The sequence below is a fragment of the Diceros bicornis genome, chromosome 7 (assembly GCF_020826845.1).
Source record: "Diceros bicornis minor isolate mBicDic1 chromosome 7, mDicBic1.mat.cur, whole genome shotgun sequence".
Lineage (NCBI taxonomy): Eukaryota > Metazoa > Chordata > Mammalia > Perissodactyla > Rhinocerotidae > Diceros > Diceros bicornis.
The window spans coordinates 36,089,624-36,112,008 of NC_080746.1; the positions used below are offsets into that span (position 1 = coordinate 36,089,624).

Below are 22,385 nucleotides of genomic sequence, written 5' to 3' on the forward strand. Positions count from 1 at the left end.
TGTCTGATATGAGTACTGCTACCCCAGCTTTCTTTTCATTGCCATTTGCATGGAGTATCTTTTTCCATCCCTTCACTTTCAGTTTGTGAGTGTCTTTAGGTCTGAAGTGTGTCTCTTGCATGCAGCATATATATGGGTCTTGTTGTTTTATCCAATCAGCCAGCCTATGCCTTTTATTGGAGCATTTAGTCCATTGACATTTAAAGTAGCTATTGAGGGCCGGCCCCACGGGTTTGAGGCTAAGTGCACACGCTCCTCTGCTGGTGGCCCGGGTTCAGGTCGTGGGCGCACACCGATGCACTGCCACGCTGAGGCCTCTTCCCACATACAGCAACTAGAAGGCTGTGCAACTATGACATGCAAATATCTATTGGGGCTTTTGGGGAAAAAATAAATAAATAAAAATTAAAGTAGCTATTGATAAGTATGTACTTACTGCCATTTTTAAACTTTTTTTCTCAGTGTTTTAGTAGTCCTTCTCTGTTCCTTTCTCCTTCTATACAGAATCGATGGTCTCTTTAGTTTGACCTCTGTCTGAAAGCTCTACTCTTTAACTCCCCTCCTCTCTCATTTTATGTGTTTGATATCATGTCTAACCTCTTTTTTATTGCATTTGTATCCATTACCCTCTTATCATGGAAATAGATAATTTTTCCTATTTGTGGTCTTCTTTTTTGCCCTTAAATCATTCCCTTTAACATTTCTTGTAGCACTGGTTTCTTGGTGACAAACTCCTTTAATTTTTTCTTGTCAGGGAAATTTTTAGCTCTCCTTCCATTTTCAATGACACCTTGCTGGGTAGAGTATTCTTGGCTGTAAGTTTTTTCCTTTTAACACTTTAAATATATCGTGCCATTCTCTTCTAGCCTATAAGGTTTCTGTTGAGAAGTCAGCTGAGAACCTTATGGGGTTTCCTTTGTATGTAACCTCTCTCTCTCTTGTGGCTTTTAAGATTCTCTCTTTATCTTTAATTCTGGACATTTTGATTATGATGTGTCTTGGTGTGGACCTCTTTGGGTTTATCTTCCTTGGTGCTTTCTGTGCTTCCTGTACTTGGATGTCTGTTTCTTTCCTTATGTTAGGGAAGTTTTCATCTATTATTTCTTGAAACAGATTCTCTGCCCCTTTGTCTCACTCTTCTCCTTCCGAGACACCTATAACATGGATGTTAGTGCACTTGATGTTGTCCCAGAGGTCCCTTAGACTGTCCTCACTCTTTTTAATTCTTTTCTCTTTTACCTGTTCAGCTTGGGTAACTTCTTCTAGTCTTTCATCCAGCTCGCAGATCCATTCTTCTGTATCCTCTACTCTGCTTTTGAGTCCCTGTAGTGAATTTTTCATTTCTAGTATTGTATTCTTCATTTCTGATTGGTTCTTTTTTATATCTTCCATTTCTTTGTTGACATTCTCACTGAGTTCATCTATTCTTCTCCCCAGATCAGTGAGCATCCTGAACACTCTTTGTTTGCACTCTCTGCTGGGTAGGTTGCTCATTTCTGTTTCACTTATTTCCTTTTCTGTGGTTTTGTCCTGTTCCCTTACTTGGAATGTATTCTTTTGCCTCCTCATTTTGCCTCTTTTGCTGTGCTTGTGTCTACATATTAGGTAGGTCAGCTACTTCTCCTGCTCTTGGATAGGTGACCTTATATAAGTGATGCCTTAGGGGGCCTGCAGTGTGCTTCCTTCAGCTCTCAATGTTCCAGGGGTGACCCCTATGTGGGCTACATGTATCCTTCTGTTGTGGCCTGTTTACTCTCCCTGTAGGCACCCAGGGAGGCTGACTTATGGTCCTGGCAAGCTGTTGTAATGCTCAGCTGCTTGTAGTTGTTGTCGGCCCTTCAGTCTCTTTATTGGGTGTGGGGAGCCCCAGCACAGCTGGCTGCAAGTTCTAATGCCACGTTTGCGTTGCAGTATTTCTTTTAAGTGAGTAGGCCCCCTGCCTGGCAGGTTGTTAGGCTCAGGGGCTTACAATTGCTATAAGCCTCCAGCCTTTAGGTCTCTTGTCAGCTCTCTGAGGATTGCAGCTGGGTGGGGCTGGCCTCAGGCACAGGAGCACCCAATTGTTTCAGGCTTTGGAAGGTGGGGCAAACCCCCTATTGGGTCTTTGTGAAGCACAAGTCTTCTGCAGCTGACAAGCCCTGCCGCCCACAGGTCCACACACACAGTCAACACAGTCCTGCCCCGTGTGCGTTTCCCGACCTCCTGAAGTGGACCCAGTCTCTGCATGGCGGGAGCCCCATACACTCCACCACCACCCCACACTCTCCACCCGCTCCCCATGCACCCCCTGCCCCACTGTAGTTGGCTCAGTTGCCAGGCTGCAAAGAATCCAGTGATGAATCTATGCAGGCCCACAAGTTGCCTGAGGGCTTGTTGTTGGGTGGGGCCAGTCTCTAGGGTGGGCTGCCTGCCCTGGCTGAGCTGGATTACATCCGTGCTCTAGCGGGTGGGGGAGACCTGGGCTAGCAGGCCTCAGGGAGAACTCCAATGGCGTCTGTGTCAGCACGCCCACACCAGGCCACAACAATGGCCGCCGCCACTGTCCCAGTCCCTGGAGAGGTCTCACCTCTCACTCCAATGCCCTCAGAGCCTATCAGGTGAGTCTCTTTTCACCGAAGGGTTGTGCACCTTTCTTTCTGGTGATTTAGGTTGTTTTCTGAAACGGGTGAGTTTGTGCGGGGGCCCTTTAAGAGCGGTTTTAATTTCTTTGTGAACCAGCTTTTCTGGGGGTACTCCCCAATGTTTTAGTAGCAGGCAAAGCCAGATATTATGCCGCTGGTCTCGATTGTGCTGGGTCCACAAAATGCCTATAGCGCCAGCACTCACGGCTCAGGGCCCAGCTCCTCCAGGGAGGACTGTGTACCTTTGGGCTGCTCCCAGGCGGCCGTTAAGCTGGCGGCTTGTGAAGGCTGCGTTTTTTCTCTCCAGAAGGGAGTTTCTGCCTCTTCCACCTCAACTAGGATTGTCCTTTGTTGCAAGAGTTCCTCTTATCCAGTTTTCAGTTCTGTCTCAGGTAATTTTTCCACGAGTAGTTGTAAATTGGCTGTGTCTGCAGGAGGAGGTGAGTTCAGAGTCTGCCTACGCCACCATCTTCCCAGATCCTATCTGTCCATTATTTTAATCATGATTATAGAATTGGAGGACTTCTGTGTTAGTAGGATTTCTACAGCATTAAAGATAAAAGCCCATATCTGAAAACAACATAAGAATCTTTTAGATTTACATTCAGGAATAGAGCTTGCTAAAGATGAAATGTTTCCTTTTTTATCCTTCCAGAAAGTATGTGGATTAGCGATAAAGCAACTAACTAGATTCTGCTTACATTCAATAAGAGAATAATTATTTAAAATAATTAATTAATATACATGTTATTATTAAATATCAAACAAACTAACTAATCCTGAGAATCATGAGTTGTGAAAATGTGACTTTCTTTGGGTTGAAAATATGTAAGATAAATATACAATTTTATCCTGCCAGAATATGTGTATTTAATTCCATCAGTTAGAAGTTTACATGTCATCAAAAAAAGCAACATTTAGGGCCGGCCCTGTGGCTTAGTGGTTAAGTGCGCACACTCCGCTGCTGGCAGCCCGGGTTCGGATCCCGGGCGTGCACCGACACACTGCTTCACCGGCCATGCTGAGGCTACATCCCGCATGCAGCAACTAGAAGGATGTGCAGCTATGACATACAACTATCTACTGGGCCTTTGGGGAAAAAAAATTTAAAAAATAAATTAAAAAAAAAGCAACATTTATTTTTTAATTGAGAGTTCAGCCTTCTATAGCAGGTATTATATACAAAGGTCAATCAAGCATGAAGACTGACATGGGTGGGGCTCGCCTGGTGGCTTAGTGGTTAAGTTTGAGCACTCAGCTTCGTCGGCCCGGGGTTCGCAGGTTCGAACTCCGGGTGCGGACCAACACACCGCTCATCAACCCATGCTGTGGCGGCATCCTACATAAAAAATAGAGGAAGAGGGGCACAAATGTTAGCTCAGAGCCAATCTTCCTCAGCAAAAAGAGGAAGATTGGCAACAGATATTAGCTCATGGCCAATCTTCCTTACCAAAAACAAAACAAAATAAAAGATTGACATGGGTAACTTCTTTAACTAGATAGGGCTAGGATCTGTGCAGAAGCTCTGCAAGAGGAGCATGTTAGCTGAAGAACTAACTTAGCACTTGAAGTAGGTGATAGGTTACATTGTAGCTATACCCTAATGACAGAATAAACACCTGCCATTAACAGGACTACAACGCTAAAAACCTGTACAGGTGGGTTGTGGCCCTACTTTGGCCTTTTAATAAAGAAACTGTTGCTTTCTGACCCTGATGCTGTGAACAATAGCATGCTATAACTCACATTTCTACTTGAAAAACACAGTCAATTAACTGCCAAGAAAAATGAAGGACGTTTTTGACCTCAATTCCACAAGCACTTTCACCTTATTTCTGAAATCATCCCACAATCACCAGTCTGGCCACATGCGTGGCAGCTGAATTCCCCAGCAGGTGCTTTATGGTGAGCTAAAGCCTGGCTGGTAAGTCAGAGAAGCAGTTTAAGGGCATTAAAGCAGAAATTAAAGTGGCACAGTATAGTGGCTTGTCTTCTGGGAAATAAGAGAGTAGCAGATGGAACAGACTAGAGAGCAGCAATCAAAGCTGTATACCATCAGAAACTTGGGGAAGTTACTGATACAGAGCAGGGAGAAAAGCAAATTCTTGCAGCTTCTGCAAAATGTGACTAGCATCAATGGACAATTCTCCTGGGTTCTTGTGGAACTTGACTCCATTGATTATGTTAGCGTAGCATTGCATAAATAGATGGGGAAAGGTGGTTTGAAATCCTATTTGGTATTTTAAGTGCAGAAGACACTATGCTGGGTCTTGGGAGGAATCAAAATAAGAAGCAATCCATGTTCTTAAGTACAACCCAAAGAGAAATGCATGGCTTCCACATGACTATATTCAATAAATATATGGATTATTTCTGCATCTATGCACTTAGACCAGCACTGACAGGAAGGGCTAACATGGAAATATGTTTCAGAAAATCTGATATAACATAGGCAGCCACACAGAACCTTATTTCTAAAGGAGATCTGGCTTCCTGGGAATAATTATGAAGACAACTGTGGCTATATAACTGGGTATCTGGAATAAATCATTTCATACAAAACAGAGGCAATAGAGATTATTCTTAAATATTATGTGCACAACAATTTTAGGGGCACTGAGGATAAAATAAAGATAAAACATATCAGGGTCTAGTGCTAAATGGGTACGACAGTCAGTGATAAAGTATAAATATGAAAAGAAATAATTGCAAGAGAGCTATAGGTGAGGTTCGCTCAAAATAGGAATATAAAGGAAAATATATTTGGAAAGCACAGAGAACATATTTGAGTAGGACTTAAACAATGAGCAGCAATTTGTCAGGCAGAAAAAGGAGAACAGCATTCCAAGTATACCTAACAGTAAGTAAGTAGAAAGACACAAAATATTAAGTATCCTGCCATTCAATTCTTCAATATGCTTCTAAAACATTGCACTTTCTTACCTTTTTTTGTAGTTTATATTATGTTTTTTTAAGCTTATAAACCCTCTAAACTTTTAGGCAAGTGTTGTATCCCTTGTATCTAGTACAATGCCTCTCATTTAATAAATGTTTAGTAAATGTTTTAAATGATGAATGGAATAGTGAAAATTTTAGTTTGGTCACTAATGTTTGCTTAAGTCACGATCTATATGAGAAATGCTAGCTGCTCTAGTGGATAAATCTCAAAATATCTGTGGCTTCACACAATTACAGTTCATTTCTATTCACATCACACGTTCCAAAGCAGGTGTACCTGATCCCACGGCTCACCTCCAAGAGATGACAAAGGACTAAAGCACATTCCATTTTGTGGATATTTGCTGTCTTCTCCTCATGGCTCCCAAGGTTATCCTAAGGATTTCATTACATTTCTGCCAGATAGAAGAGTGAAAGGGAATGGAGGGTTGTGTATGAGATTTTTTTCAAGTGAGAGGATTAAAAGTAATGTATACTCAATAGTGTGCTGAAGTTGGCTTATATAGGCTCATGAGAGCAAGTTGTGCACGTCTCCTTCCAGCTCTGTGTTCAGTTCATATTGGTGGCTCGAAATGGACCATAGTGAGACTATTTAAACCACAGAGTTGGGCAAACTCTACAAATGCAGATTGTTATTATTATTATTACTAGTATTATTAATTTACTTATTTTACAGAGAGCCTACTTACCAGCAAGTTAGTCTAATATCACTTCCATCCACTTTCTATTGATCAACATTGTTAGATAAAATACAGGACACCTGGTTATATTTGAATTTCAGATACACAACGAATGTTTTTTTTTTTTTTTGGTATAATTATGTATGTCCTAAATGTTTCATGGGACATAGTTACACTAGAAAATACATTTGTTTATTCCAAATTCAAATTTAACTGGATCTCCTGGATTTTTATTTGCTTAATCTGACAAGGTAACAGGCCACATGAAGGGATCTTGGAAAATATGGTTTACCTGTGTGCTCAGGGAAAACAGGAAAGAGATTTTAGTTAACTATAGCAATACATGTCAACTTAAATTTCCTTTTAGACATATAGGCTGAATATCTTTCTTTTGCCCTCCGGGTCCAATCTCCATCCTTCTTTACCCTGCCCTGTTCCTGGATTAGGCTGTCCTGTATCAATGTGCTTCTTTGCTCTCCAGCTTCTGGTTGAGGTCAGTCATTTGGAGGCAGAGGTAGAAATCTGAAGAGTCAGAGTGGATTGGGATCAGAAAACGTATTCCCTGCCATGTCATCATGGCTGGTTTCATCTGCTCCCCTTGTTGATACGTATACTTTTTAAAAGTTTGCTGTGATTTAGAGTTAGGTTACACTACACACACAAATCTCTCACAATACATGACTACTATATAAGTAGCTTGCGGGTCCTGGAAAAAAAAAATGTTGCTATTTGCTTCTGCTGTGTTCAGATATACTTTGGGTTTTTATAGCAAAATGGACTTTGAATAAGTTGTAATTCTCAGCTAACTGCCGTAATTAAGATGGTGACTTAATGACTGTAAAAAGAGCTGGAATGGAGGCAAGTATGGGAACAAAGGATGTTACTCCATATTATTACTGAACTTCTCTCTCTTAGCTGTTGAGTCAAAAAAATTTCTTTTTTTTATTAATAACTGTGCTCAAATTGTGCTTGAAAGTTTTAATAGCTTGAATAGAAAAACCAACATCTTATTCTGGAATAACTATTGATATTTTAAGCAAGATGTACAATGGGTTGATAATTGTAATATGAAACTGTGATTTAAATTAGTTCTCAGGTTCAATTAAAAAGCAATACTTGCAGTGATGTTTCTGACACTTTTTATTCAGAAAATAAAAACAATTGCTTATGAAAGTGTTATTTTGAAATAAAAGATTTGAAATTCTACATTCATAGTTAATCTGAAATGTAATTGGAGTGATTGCACATCAAATTTTTATAATGTAGACAAGCGTATTCCATATATCTGATGAGGCTTAGATATATTTACAGATTCTGCACATTTTCTGAAATGTCAGACTTGGTATAAAACGTTTGGGCTACCTCCAAAGAAAATTAGATTCCAGTAACTAAAGAGATTCAACCACAAGTCTGTGACCATTGCAGGGATGATGCTTCATTAACCATTCTGTTGATCTTAGTTATTTTTATGATTGGCCCCCATTAAAGCTTGATTTTCTTAATTCTTCTTTCCATGGCCCATATGTAAAATTTAACTGGCATTTACATAGGCATTGCTGATCTTGCAGACAGTCATTCAAAGCCATTCAAATCTAACTTAGATAAAATTAATGAGAGCACAAAAAAATTATTAAGTTACATGTCCTGATGTTGAATTCAGTGGAAGACAGTGAAATTTATGAAAAAGTATGCCGAAAAATTTGAGGTTTTTTTCTGTGAGGTTTAAAAAACACACACAACTATTTCCTTTTTTTTTTTTTTTTGCTATGGAACATTTGCCCTGAGCTAACATCTGTGCCAATCTTCCTCTATTTTATATGTGGATCACTGCCACAGCATGGCTGACGTGTGGTGTAGGTCCATGCCTAGGATCTGAATCTGCAAACCCGGGCTGCTGAAGTGGAGCACACTAAACTCAAACCCCTACCACGGGGCTGGCCCCTACTATTTCCTGTTTTTGAGTGTTTGATTATCTGTGCTTGTATATCCAGTTAGTCAGTCATTCAATATGCATTTATTGAACCTACCATGTGCAATGCACTTTCTAGGTTTTGTGTATATTATAATAATGAACAAGTTATATACTTTCCTCAAAATATCCTTTCTCTATATAAATAAAAGTTTAATAAATATTACCTCAAGAATATGTCTACCAGGAAGCCCTCATTGAGTTCATGGGATGGATTAAGTGGCTTTATTTCGTGCTCTCAAAACAGCTTATCCATAGTTCTATAATAGATTTATTGTATTACATAAAATTATTTATTTGTCTGTTCTACCAACTAACCTGTTGGTTTCTTGAGGGCAGAAGACATATTTTGTTTCATTTTTTTTTTTGATTCCAAAAACCTGGTGAAAATGATAGAGTATAGCTAGACCTAAATAAATACTCATTTCTTTCAATTTTTAGGCTGATCTGTTGTATTAATCATGGTTCCAGCAGAAAAATAAGATACCTTTATTTGAGTAATTTCAAGAGTTTTTAATCATGGGACAATTTACAAGGCTGTGTAGACGTAGGGAACCCAACAAAGAGTAGTACAGTACCTTGCGATGGCAACGACAGAAAGCCATTTACACCCTATATCTGAAAGGCGAGAGGATGCCATAATTGCTGTAAACCCAAGAAAACAGCTCTGTGGCAAGATTTGCCTCATAGGAGTTATGAGCTAAGAATCAGAGGAATAATATCTCTATTTTACACACCTACAACTCTCCAGTTTCTTCCCAATTACTTCCATTTGCTGGATCCAAATGAAAGCCAGAGAGCAAGTCTGCTAGGTCAGTCTCCTGAGGAAAAGAGCAGAACGGAGAATGGTTAAAATGTGACTATATAGAGACAATAGAAAATATCCAATAATACGTTAAATATGTTATATAAATGACAACACAACCCAAGATTATCAGCAAAAGAGAAAAGAAATACAAAGTCAAAGATACTACAAAGTAACAAAACCAAAAGTCTGTAATCTTACATTTGAGAAACTATCAGTATGAACTCACTTATTTTTCATAATAATGCATGTTTGCTAGCTCTGAACATTGAAAAGACTTAGAAGTCATGACAACCTAGATCAGTGAAGACCCTAGTGCCTAGATTATTGTCTTTAATGCCATTTCTTCCTGAAAAGAATTTGGGTTCCTTAGAAAAGTGGCTAATTTCAGGTGATGCACAAAGTGGACCAGATGACACTGGATCATGTTGTTGGACCAGAAAGCACAGAAAGCAAAGATGGTTGAAGTTTTGTAAAAAGGACACAAGAAATAAGATGGATGGATTATATCAAGGCCAGTTTCTTTGTTGTGATATTATACTAGAGATATGTAAGATGGTACCATTGCGGGAAATCAAGTGAAGAGTACAGGGATCTCCATCTCTCTTATTTCTTACAACTCCATCCAAATCTACAATGATCTCAAAATTAAATTGTTTTTAAAAAAAAAAACGTGATGCTGGTAGGCATCTGTTGCAAAGAAAGAGAAAGAAATAAGAACTCTAATGGACTTGAATGAACTTCCGTTTAACAGAGACAGGATAGTTTGAGCATCAGAAAAGAATAACACCCGCAGTTTCTGAAAAGATATAAAAGCTCTATAGATCCAAAGATTCATAGCAATACTTAAGGAGAAATGTAGTACCCCATTAGAACTTATTGGGGCACCAATTATCTAGAAGATTGATAAATAAAAGAAAATATTCAAGTATCTATATTACTTTCTCTGGTAAACTATGTTTCAGGTTAACCAAATAATTAATAAGGAAAGCTTTCCTATATAGGGGGATTGGACCTAAAAAATACAGATTTTTTTTTTCATTATTATTTTGCAAACTATAATGAAATGATAGACCCATGCAATAATCATCAATGCAAACTAAAACTGTTGGGTAAATGGTTGTTAGGGAAATTTATTATGAATCAATCAGGCTAACAATATCTGATACTGTTGATGGAACATAGCACAAATAACACTGTACGACGTCTGTTGTTGTACAATAGAATGTAAACCACACAACTTGTGAATTATTCTAGGCAAATAAAAGAACTTAAATCTAATGAAATAGCTACACCTCACTTCCCATTTAGAGGAAATAGGAGGTTGGTGGAGGAAAAAGTCAAACAAATCCGGGAGGGATACAATTACAGTTTGTGGGAAAATCCACCCATTTTTGTCAGCACAAAAATGGCACGAAAAAGAGAAGAGATGAAACTGTTCAAATATTAAAATAAACATGACACATATCAACTTAATGAAATGTGTGAACTTTTTAATGTTCTGATTCTAATAGTGTGTAAAAGACTGCATTTGATTATGTTTGAACACTTCCCTACTAAAAAGTGAAGAGACAAACTAAGAAAAATAAAGAAAACGCTTAAAATGTTACATAAAAGTGACTCGCAGGATATTTCAAGCAGGGAAACTGGAAATTACGGCAATCATCTCAAAAAAAGGAAAAAGGAGAGGAGGAAGAGAAGAAGAAAGATGAGAAGGATGAAAAGGAGGAGGAGGAAGAGGAGTGGGGGGAGGAGGAGGAGAAATACTAGCAGAAAAAGCAGATGTGTGTGATTCGAGGTTCAGATATGTGTAGTTTTGACCTGAAATTCAAGGTTTAGATATATGTAGCTTTGACCACTCCAGCAAGGTAAAGGCCCGAATCATTCAAGGCAAAGGGATGTTTACCAGATGAAATAACTTTCAGCAACCTTCTGAGGAAAGAAGCTTGCTTTTTACTCTAACTTTCCTCACTTTTGGACTTGGAAATAGATAAAGAAAAAAAAGTTTCATCTTTTTGTGAAAATGACCTCTGGTATGTTTAGAGACATTTCGTATATTCCTCTTCAGGTTTTTGGACTAAGCCATAACTCCAAATTTCTGTGGTCAAAGTAAAGGTTCTTACTTTTATCTAAAATAATTTTTTCAGAAGTCTAAGGATCGCAACATATTTTATCATTCCCTTTAAAAGGCAGCTTGAAGATTTTTGTATTAAGGAAGTGATCATAATCAGTCAATTCACGGTAGCTTTTCTATTCCTACTCAATTTTGAAAATTTCTTTATACCACCTTTGACTGAGGATCATTATCCTTCAAAGGGATTATTTCAATTCTGGTTTGGTTTGTCTTACTGACATTTAAAATAGTTGCTGTGGTGTCAGCATTTGTGGTCTGTGATTTTTTTTGTAGGGAAATTACCAGCACAGAAGGTAGAAACTACCTATTTTACTATCATTTTTTTCTTACATTTAGTTTTCTCAAAAATATAATCTCCCTGTTTTGCCATCTATCTCCCTTTTCTAAATGTTTTCAAAATTAAAACTACCACCACCTCCAAGGATATCTTGATTATACGTTTGGGTTTGAACATTTTGCTCTCTAAAGATAAATGTCTCATTTATCTTTAGATAATGTCTCATAGTATCCACACAAATGGAGGTAAAGACATTAACACAAGATCTTTCTTCATTCATGTAATCATCCAATAATCTTATATCATTTTATCTTCATTGTTTTACTATTAAGTTTTATAGATTTTTAACCATATTTTATTATCCATCTCCCTTGTGACTTATTTTCAGACACTTATCAGCAAATATTTATTGGTGATACCTTTGAGTGAAGATATGTTTCACCTATCTACAGAATAGAAGACGAAGGTGGCAAGTAAAATTTGCTCTTTTATTTCATAAAGCCAGTAATTTCAGTCTCTGTCTCTGTTGATCTCTATTTTAATCATTGCCCAATTACATGTTAATAATGGAGGTTTTATAATACTTAATAGAGGTTTACTATTCTTCTCTATTATCTCATAACTGCAGAATGCAATAGTATAATTCTCTGTAACATCTAATGTTAATGGATTTAGCTATAGCATCTAGATTGTCAGAAAAAAATTTTTATTCTATTATATTTTTGGGCTAATATCTTTCTTCAGTTTTTAGAATTTCCTTTCTTCTATATCCACCACTTCAGATGTGTCCTCTTTCCTAGAAGTTAGTCCTTCTAAGTGTTTTTTCCTTATGGATGCTAACCTATTGGTTTCCTTTCTTATCTGACAGCACTTTGTTCTATATTACTGACTCACTACCTGGAATTTATCCTGTTTCCTCAACTCTTCAGCTAAGAGATATGATTATCTGTCTGTCCCAAATCATAACAACTACTGACAAATACTTCTGTTTAATTTGTGCCAGGCACTGTTCTAAGCGATTTGCATATAAAACATATTAAATTTTAATAAAGGAAAAAACCCCTATGACAGAGGCATCTTTGACAGGCATTTTTTCTATTCATCAATAGTTAGCTCTATAGTTCCAGGCACACGAGAGGTTTCACTTCCCTATCAACTAGAAGTTAGGCATGGCCATGTCATTTACTTTGGCCAATTAAATGCAAGTGGAAATAATTTGTTTCACTTGAAGGTAGGATTATTTAATTGGCTGAGTTCAACTCCCCAGCCTCCTCATGGGTATATTATGGAGGTTCTTTCAGATCAAAACAATCTGGGATTCTAAGCCTACCCAAGGATAGAAGCTGCTCAATGAGTCACCCACACCAGTAGCAGGCTTTGCATGAGCAAGGAATAAATTCAAGTTGTGTAATTTCACCGAGGGTTTGATATCAAGGTGCTAAATAACTTAGATATTACCAAAGAATTCTCTAAAGAAAACAATATACATGTCTACACACACGTACACAAGAGTGGTTGATGTATAGATGGTATTGAAAGCCGTGAGACTGGAGGAGGTCTCCAAGAGAAAAGGATAAAGACTGAGCCACGTAAACCCTCCAAAATTAAAAAAATCAAAGGAAGGAGCAGAGAGTGGTAAAGGAATAAAGAAGGAGAAAAACAGAGTATAATCGATCGTGTCAAAAGCTTCTGATAATTCATATAAATTTACAATTGAAATTTGACAATTGCATTTGGCAACATGTGAAATGTTGGTAACCTTGACAGCAACAATTTCAGAAGAGTGATATTAGAAAAATATTAATTTTTAAGTAAATGCGCAACAATAAACTAAACTACATGTTAGGGGACTCAATTCATTAACATAATTGAATTGTTGAAGTACAAAATATATTTGGGCAACATCACAATTTGAGAATGAACAATTTTAATTATTCTTTTATTGGCCACCTAAACTGCTAAATGTTCATTGCACTAAGCACACTAATGTGAGAACAGAATTGAACTAGAGATATAGTCATTTATATACCACATTTTACATGATTAATGCAATTTGGAAATAATAGTAGCAGTTGCAATAGGTTTCAAATCTTACTAAGATATATTTTTCAGACTCTATTGACATAAATGCTATCTAGAGAATTTAGCATCTTCATATCAACCTCTTTCACACCAGCAGCAGAGTATTTCATAAAAGCTGCATATTTCCCTGGATTCCTATACCTTTGTAGATAAAAAGACAGATGGTATATGGCCAAAGATCTTGACCTAATGACCATATCACAAAAGTCAATTAACGAGATGCTGACATTGAAGCTATACTAACTCTAGTTTATCCTTTATCTGATGATTTGGAAGGCAGTTTGAGATCCAGGAATTACTCCAGGTGATTCTTGGGAGCAAAAGGTATTGATACACACTAAGGAGTGTGAGAATTCCTGCTATTTAATTAAGTGAAAAACAAATCACCTTTTATTTACGTGTGATAATGAGATCATTATTTGCACTGACATCGACGTTACTTGCAACTATTCTCACACTATATATGATGTGATAAAATTATAATTTTAAGTTCTTTTAGCACAAGATCTTGAGATATACATATAGTATTGAGGGAACAGCACACTTTCTGAAGTACATTGTAGAAAGCAATATTTTGGACTAATGTTCATTTATTAAAGAAGTGTTCATTGTACACCTATTACATGCTTACACTATTCCATGTTTGCAAGCATTGCATAAATAACCACTTTTATTTTATTTTAATGATGTGCAACTATTTTAACAACAAAATAAATAAATGTCAAAATTTATGATACAAAATATCTTATATTTGATAAATTATAAATATTTAGACATTGAAAATTTCTTAGTTCTAATCAGTAGATCAAAATGTTGCCTTGTCTCTTTCATCAAGTTAGAAAATAAGAAATTTTAATGATATTGATAAAAAGATTAGAGGTGAGTATAATAACATTCCTGCTATGCTATTATTGTAGAAGTAAAAGTGCAAAATAGATTTACTTGTATGTTTCTCTATTAATACTTATTTCCAAAAAAAGCCGAATTGTATCTATGAGCTTCTAGTGATACAGTTGGATTTTAATTGACAATGTCCATGTTCTAATATATCTACTGTTCTTGAAAGTACTACTCTTTCTAATGCATTTCTATAATTTTTATTCTATGTACAAAGGGTACAGGACCTCCGTTGTCTTGAAACAGCTAGTGAGAAATCTGAACACTAGTGACGAGATATTTGTCATCAGAGTTGTCTATAAATGACAAAGATTTACAGATAGTAAACTTGTAAAGAAAAAGGAAAAAAGAAACAGACTTCAACTCAATGTTTTAGCCCTAACTGAAAAATAGCAAGTCTAAAGGAAGCTCTGGACTCTCTGTGACAATTGAACAATAAGTGTACTACAGAGACATTTGTGGAGAAACCTATTGATAATAGGCAACTGTACAAATAAGTCCAGCCTGAGTAGTTGCACTGGAACAGAAACGAAAGCTGAATAGTGCACCTTAAATCTCTTCACACACTGCTGAGACAGAAAAAATTCTCTCCTGTTTTCTTGATTTCTGCTGGTTACACCCCTGGAATTATGAGATTGGTGAAGTAAGAGTATAGGAAACTAAATGCATTATCTATACCTCATTTTGACAACTAAACTTATATTTAGAAAAAGCCCACTGATTCTAGAATTCTGTCTCTGACTTTTTCTTATGTGGAAATTCTGTATGAATTTCATTTATAACTTGCTTTTTAGATTCTCCCATCCTTAGCCTTCCATCTATTAAGCAATGTAGTAATTATTGAAAGGAGTCTAAAGTGAATTTAAAATATTGCATATTTTTTCACTTAGATGATATTTTCCTTACTTTATACCTTCTTAATTGATTTCTACAATGTGCAAGGTAGGTATATCATAATGTACAAAAAATAAAGCCTTTCTCTTTCTAAGGATCTTATAATACGTTAAACGCTATCTACACACACACATACACACACGTGCAAGGAGTTATGTGATAAAATTATAAAGTGATGTTATACTTCAGAGATATGCTTCAGAGATGGATTACTTCCAAAAAATTTTCTCTGAGGAAAGAATCTACGAATTTAAACCAATGTACTGTTGATGCAAGAAGAGATATTAGAGAAATCAGCATAGGCCAAATCATTAAATTCTTGCAAGTGATATTTTAGAATGTTTAGAGTTTATCCTAATGACATTAGGGAGATATTGAAGAGTTTTTAAAAAGAAAAGACAATAAAATAAAATTTAAATGTCAGTATATCCCCCTCTCTGGTTGACTAACAACAGTGGTCTTTTGTCAACTCATTAATTAAATTCACCAGGCAGAAGAGCCTTCACTTAGTGCTTATCTGTAGTAAAGGAAACAAGATAGGCAACAATATGGATTTCATGGCAACAGCTCAGCAGGGATTGATGTCCCAGTAACTTTGTATTTGGGAAGCAATCATCAAAAACGAGCCTAAGTGGATAAGGACCGCCTGAGTTAGGGAAACCATTTTTTTCTAAGGTTGTTTAGGCTTTTAGACCTTGCAATTTTAAAATTAATTAGCTCCAGTTTTCTAGATTAACTGTATCTCCTCAATACTGGCTGCTGGCTATGTAATTAATAAAAACATAGTGAAGTGTAAGTGCATAGGGTAGATTCTCATTTGTTTTTAATCCAATATAGGTATACTCCTATAAATTCCTTGAATTTTTGTTTGAAGATGATTGACAAAGGGTCCAATATTCAAGAGCTGTTGAAGCTACAGGAAAGGCCACATTCAGAACTAACTTTAAGCTCTTTCCTTCCAATGAGAAACTTCATGCTGGCACAATATAAAAAATGGATGCAGAAGATGGTGACCTAAATTAGGTAATGGCCACTGGAATAAAGACAAATTCATATAGTCTAGAGGTAGAATTTACAAGATTTGGTTCTTGGTAAGGTTTTAGGGATGATTGAGTGGGAGGAGTCAAGGATCATAATATCTATTGTTCTATGTTAGATATTTGGATGAATGGATATAATGGACATTCATTGATGTAAAGAATACCAGATACAGAGAAATAGATTGGTATTGGAAATGGGGAATCTGGAAACATAATTAGCTGAATCCACAGACTTCTAGGAAACAGTCAGATATTTGGTCTCACTAAAAGATTAGTTCATAATTCTAAAGATAGTACTAAAATCAGGTTCTTTGTACTCAACTAAGAAGTCCCTTATACAGGGAAAACACAGTTGGTATATAATTAAGACAAAATTAAATTTTAATATTGCCTTCTTCCAGCACTATAATGAACGAGGATGAAAAGGTAGAATCTCTAGCCAATCATATAGTAAAAGTTATGGTGTGCCTGCCTGGAATTTAACCTCTACAACACAGAATTGCTGGGGGACATGAGAAATGCTGGTGACCATATTGTAGAGGTTAAATTCCAGACAAGTGCAGCCAAGAGATAGGGGGCACTCTTCCTCTATCTAGCACCCAAGTATGGCAGATCAAGAATATTGGGGGCCCCGATTGCCCTCAATCTGGAAGCATTGAAAAATGAAAAGTGAGGGAAACTATGAATTTTGAAGTTAAAAAGTAATAAATATGAGAAACAAAACGAGGCCAAAAGATATTACAGAATTCTAAAAAGGGAAGACTCATTCTCTTGCTGGCCAGTAGTAGTTAAGAACACAGATTTGAGGGTACTCATACTTGAGTTTTAATTTAGTCATGATACTTTATACTTGTGTAATCTTTTTTTTCTTAATATTCTGTACTCAAATTTGTTATAACAGAAAATTACATTAAGATGCATATAGTCCAATGTTAAAACTATATACTACCTCAAGTTTGCTCAGTTTTCAACAGATGCTATCTACCTGTGTATTCTGGGGCCATTTATTCAGCCTCCATATTTCTTCTTTAACGTGGGGATAATGTTCCAGTCTATTATACTACATAAGTGATGCTGTGTCCTTTTATAGCTATCATGGCTGGGAACACGGGATATGCCTCTATTAATTTTAATCACCCAGATCAAAGTTTTTCTGGTTTCTCCACTGTATTGTTACTATTTTATTTATACTTGCAACTGGTTAACAATCTTTTGGGAAACACTTTGGAACCATGCAAATATCCTCCTCATGACCCACCCTCTTTATCTGCCTCTGAAAGCATTACTTTTTTTTGTAATGTACATGTTTATGTAAGTGCCTGTCTTAACAGAGTAACAGAACATATGATATGTTTGAACCTGAATAATATGCCTTACTCATATTTGCACCCCAAGTGCCTTATATAGTTCCACTGCACTGGTCTATAACAGACATTCAGTAAAATGTGTTCAAGAATAAATTAACAGTTTTTCATTAGTATTAGTTAAATCAATGTAATTTAGCTTTGGTTTAATTACTTAAACCTTAATCACCATTGATAATTGCCTTACAAGTAAAACAAATACTATTAATTTTGCCTCTATAATTTGTCATTAATAATCACTTTTGTGTCACTTGTACAAGGTCATAATCATTATGCGTACAAAAAATCACTTTCGTAATATTTGTTATTAACATTTAATTCACTTAGACTCAGAGAGAGGTATCTTTTTCACCAGACTGTATCTTATGCTCATACTCTCAGGCTCATATTGCCCTCTCCTCTCATCTCTACAATTTCAAATCTTACATCTATTTCAAAATTCAGCATATGTCAACTCTGCCATAAAGCCTTTTTTATTATTACAGTTCATTTTAATTTACACTTCTCTATACCCTGTAATTTCATATTCCGATAATAATATGTACCAATTATGTTGCCCTAATTATAATCAAATTACTTACACAAGGAAATTCTGACCTATTTGATGGCATATCCTGCATCGAATAATTCCTCTAGAACTCCCACAGTGTTTTAAAAATTATCATTCAAAATATTTTGTATTTAATGGAATATGTTAGTCCTCAGCAAATTATCAAGTATAGTATTATATTAATATACATAAAGCATAGTATTATATTAATGATACAATAATAAACTCTTTTAACATGGCTTGAAAAAAGTTCTTTGAATGTTTATGGTTTATAAATGGATAATACAGAATATTATGATTGATTAATACGCACAAGCTTCCCTATTACAATGGGGACAGAGTTCTTTTTATTTTTTATAACAGATAAATATGTGATGTTTTTCAATTTTTATGATTCAAAAGATAGTCCCTATAGGACTCAGTTAAGACTTGGATCAAAATCAAATCAAATGCTTTATCTGCTAAAACACCTTTGGTGAACCAGGCTTCTGTATGTTAATTACTTAATCTATGAAAACAACAGTATAGATAAAGATTCCACGTGCAATGTACATTCCCAAATTGCTGGCTTAAGGAAGACTTCTATGGAATTATTAAAAGCAAATGCAGTTGCCTTCTTTGACTAATGCTTTTTAGGACAATTACACTTGGTAGTTAGAAAAGGAGACAAAAAATCACAGTATATTTGGTTCTTTTTCTACAAACAACATTAATACTTGAAGAATCATTATCAAAGAGATACAGAAAAGCCTCGCTACAGAAGTTTAAAGTTTAAAAGGTAGTTAAAAATATTGAGAATGAAAATATTTAGTATAAGATTTTTTAATGTCTGGAATATAATCAGAGAAGAGATAATGTAAGGTATTTATATAAACACACTGTCTGAGAAAAAATAGAGTTCTAGACCACTCAATCTTATGTTCTCCATGTATAAAATGTAATTAATTCTTATTTATTTATTTATTTGCTGTGTGAGGAAGATCAGCCCTGAGCTAACATCCATGCTAATCCTCCTCTTTTTCTGAGGAAGACCAGCTCTGAGCTAACATATATTGCCAATCCTCCTCATTTTTTTCCCCCAAAGCCCCAGTAGATAGTTGTGTGTCATAGTTGCACATCCTTCTAGTTGCTGTATGTGGGACACGGCCTCAGCATGGCTGGAGAAGTGGTGCATCGGTGCGCGCCCGGGATCCGAACCAGGGCCACCAGTAGCAGAGCATGCGCACTTAACAGCTAAGCTACCGGGCCAGCCTTAATTCTTATTCTTAAATAATTCTATTCCAAATTCCTTTTCACAGAAATAGTATGGAAAGTTATAGGGATTGGGAAAAATTATTCTGACATTGGAAATGATGAATTTCATACCATAGCTTTTACAATTTTACTGACTTTTGGTTTTTTATTATTTCCTAATAGTTTCTACTTTGGCAGTATCACCAAGGTATTGCAGAGCTTTCTAAGCTGCCAGACCCTCCCTCCCTTCCTTCCTTCGTTCCTTCCTTCCTCCTTCTTTCTCTCTCCTTCCTTCCTTCCTTCCTTCCTTCCTTCCTTCCTTCCTTCCTTCCTTCCTTCCTTCCTTCTTCTCTTCCTTTTTCTCTATCTCTCTCTCTCCCTTCTTCCCTCCTTTTCTTTCTTCCTTCCTTCAGTCTTCACCTCCATTAATTCAAAAAACATTTATTAAGTGACTGCTCAGTGCTATGTGCTAGGGAAGAAATGGTGAACAATATAGTCAGAATTTGTGCCCTCACCAAGTTTATATTCTAATGGGGAAAACAGAAAGAAAAACCAAGCAGAAAAACAAAGTAAAAATCATAAAGTGGGATAAGTGCTGTTAAGAAAAAAACATGGAAAGTGAGGAAACTCATTAACTGGAGGAGAACTGAAATATCTTTTTATTTTGTGGTTAGAAAAAGTCTCAGTGGAATTTAAGTTGAAAAACTGAAGGAGGTCTCATTGTAAGTTTTGAAGATGGTATTAGGTTAGTATTATAAAGACAGCAAAATATAAAAATGAAATAAGGCATAGAAGAGTTTGGGTTTTGGGAGGCACTAAAAAAGTCAAGGTGATAAAAGAGAATGAGAAAGCATTGGAGGAAAAGGCAGGAGTCAGATCATACAAGCCTTTGTAAGGAATTGGATTTTATTCTGTGTTGATAAGGGGAGGACCGAAGAATTTTAAGCAATGCTATAATGTGGCATAATATAGATTTGTGTAAACTACAGATAATATCAGTTCAGACTGATTATTTCTCACATCAAAACGTGTAGGAAGCAATATTTTTGTACCAGTATCAATGTAAAAGGGTGTGGGCTATTAATCACTAATGATTGAATAGGGAAATTAAATCATTCTACTACTTGTATTTGATTTCAAAAATTAAGATCACTAACCATCACTGAAAATGGGACACTGACCAAAAACTTGTCACTTTAGCTTGTGCTACAAAGGTAGGATATGCAAATTTCACTCCTCTGGGTTCTCTCAGCTGTAATTCCTTTGCAGCTGCTGATGTCTCTCCTCCAGCTGATCCCTTAAGGTCTCTTGTTCAGCCTGGGAGAATGCAGTGTTTCACTCTTGGGGCCCCCCCTGCCTGGCCAATTAGCCCAGTAGACATGATTCAAGATGACCGAAACTCAGTTCTTTCATATATGACCCACACTTGTTCCATGGCATCTTTTATTAAAACAACATTGGGAACGTAAGCTAAACCCCATGTGGCATCAAACTTTTCTTAACAGGGCATCAGAAAGCACGTTAATCAATAACTCCCTATCTATATTTCTTAAACATGAGTCACACAACAATCTTTTGAGTTCCAGAAACTGTAGGTTACAAATGTTAAGCTATCAGAGTAGTTTCCTTAATCCCATAACTCGGAAAGTTAGATGAAAAGCAAAGCTTATATTTTCCCATGATGGAAGGTGGGCGGAAGCATTGTACTTTAAGAATGTTCCTCTATTCTTCAACTTCTCCATTGCTCTGCCTCTCTAATGATAGTTTTTTGAGGCTGGAGTTAGGTCATCAGTTAAACATGGAAAACTCACTTTGGAATTTTATATACATGTATATATAAATATATAAAAATTAAAATATAAAATATAAATATATATATACACGAATCTCAGATACTCACTTGAAAATGAGACTAAAAGAGCTCCATTTTAACATCAAGTTAAAAATCAGACATAATGATGAATGTTTTTGTATGGAGGAAACTTTCAATCTACTCCTTAGATCATGAATAATTAAGGTAGCTAATTGAATTTGAAAGGATGTTTTTTTATATTTATTCATCCAAGCAAAAATCAAATACTAAGAAATGCTAAGATACTAGGAAGTGTGCTGGACACTGAGAACACGCTAGTAAACAAGATCTCTACTATCTTATAATCTACTCTGTATATATGTGCACCTGCAGATTCTAGCAAATTTACAGGGGATGTTTGAAGACGTATATATGCAAATATATTTATTTGGGGAATATGTATACACACACACACATATATTCTATTCTCTAAAATTAGGTCTATGGTAGGGAAAACAATAAGTATTTGAAAAGCATTAAGATATCATACTTATATATATTCCTGAGCTGTAAGGCCTTAAAAAAAGTTACCTTTCTATGAAGACTATTTTATAAACATATTATGCTAGTTAATTGAGTACCTGTATTTTGGCTTCCTTATTTCAATATTAATGATTAATTATAATTATCTACTCATCTCTGGCTATTATATAATTATAAAGTAAAATCACTGGGCCAATCTGATTAGGAAACTGATGAGCCAATGTTCTATGCCAATTAAGATAACAAAGTGCAGATAGGCCTCCAAAATAAATTTTAAAATGCATTTAATTAAAAATACTTGAAAGATCCAAAAACATTAAGAATTAGTGGTTGTGGAAATGGTAGAAATTTGAAAAAAAAAATGAAGAATAACTTGTAGCAAAGACAGAAGACTCTTTGTGATCTTTTTCAAGTTAACATCTATCCACTCTTTAGAATTCCAGTAAGATCAAACACTTTTTGAAACCTCCCTGAACTCTTGATGCCAGATTGGTAGCTCTCTCTATATGCTTCCATTCCATTCTGACCCCAGATAATTTATAGCAA

At 36.0% G+C, this 22,385-nt stretch overlaps 1 long non-coding RNA gene across 3 annotated transcripts in view; it reads left to right on the forward strand.

The window, feature by feature from the left end:
* Nucleotides 1-2,470: 2,470 nt before the first annotated feature.
* The window catches only part of LOC131408512 (uncharacterized), a 43,163-nt gene continuing 23,248 nt past the window's right edge, over nucleotides 2,471-22,385 (forward strand). For all 3 annotated transcript variants that reach the window (XR_009220777.1, XR_009220776.1, XR_009220775.1), the window contains exons 1-2: nucleotides 2,471-2,597; nucleotides 11,833-11,910. This is a non-coding gene — a long non-coding RNA (uncharacterized LOC131408512). The remainder of the gene's footprint in view (nucleotides 2,598-11,832; nucleotides 11,911-22,385) is intronic.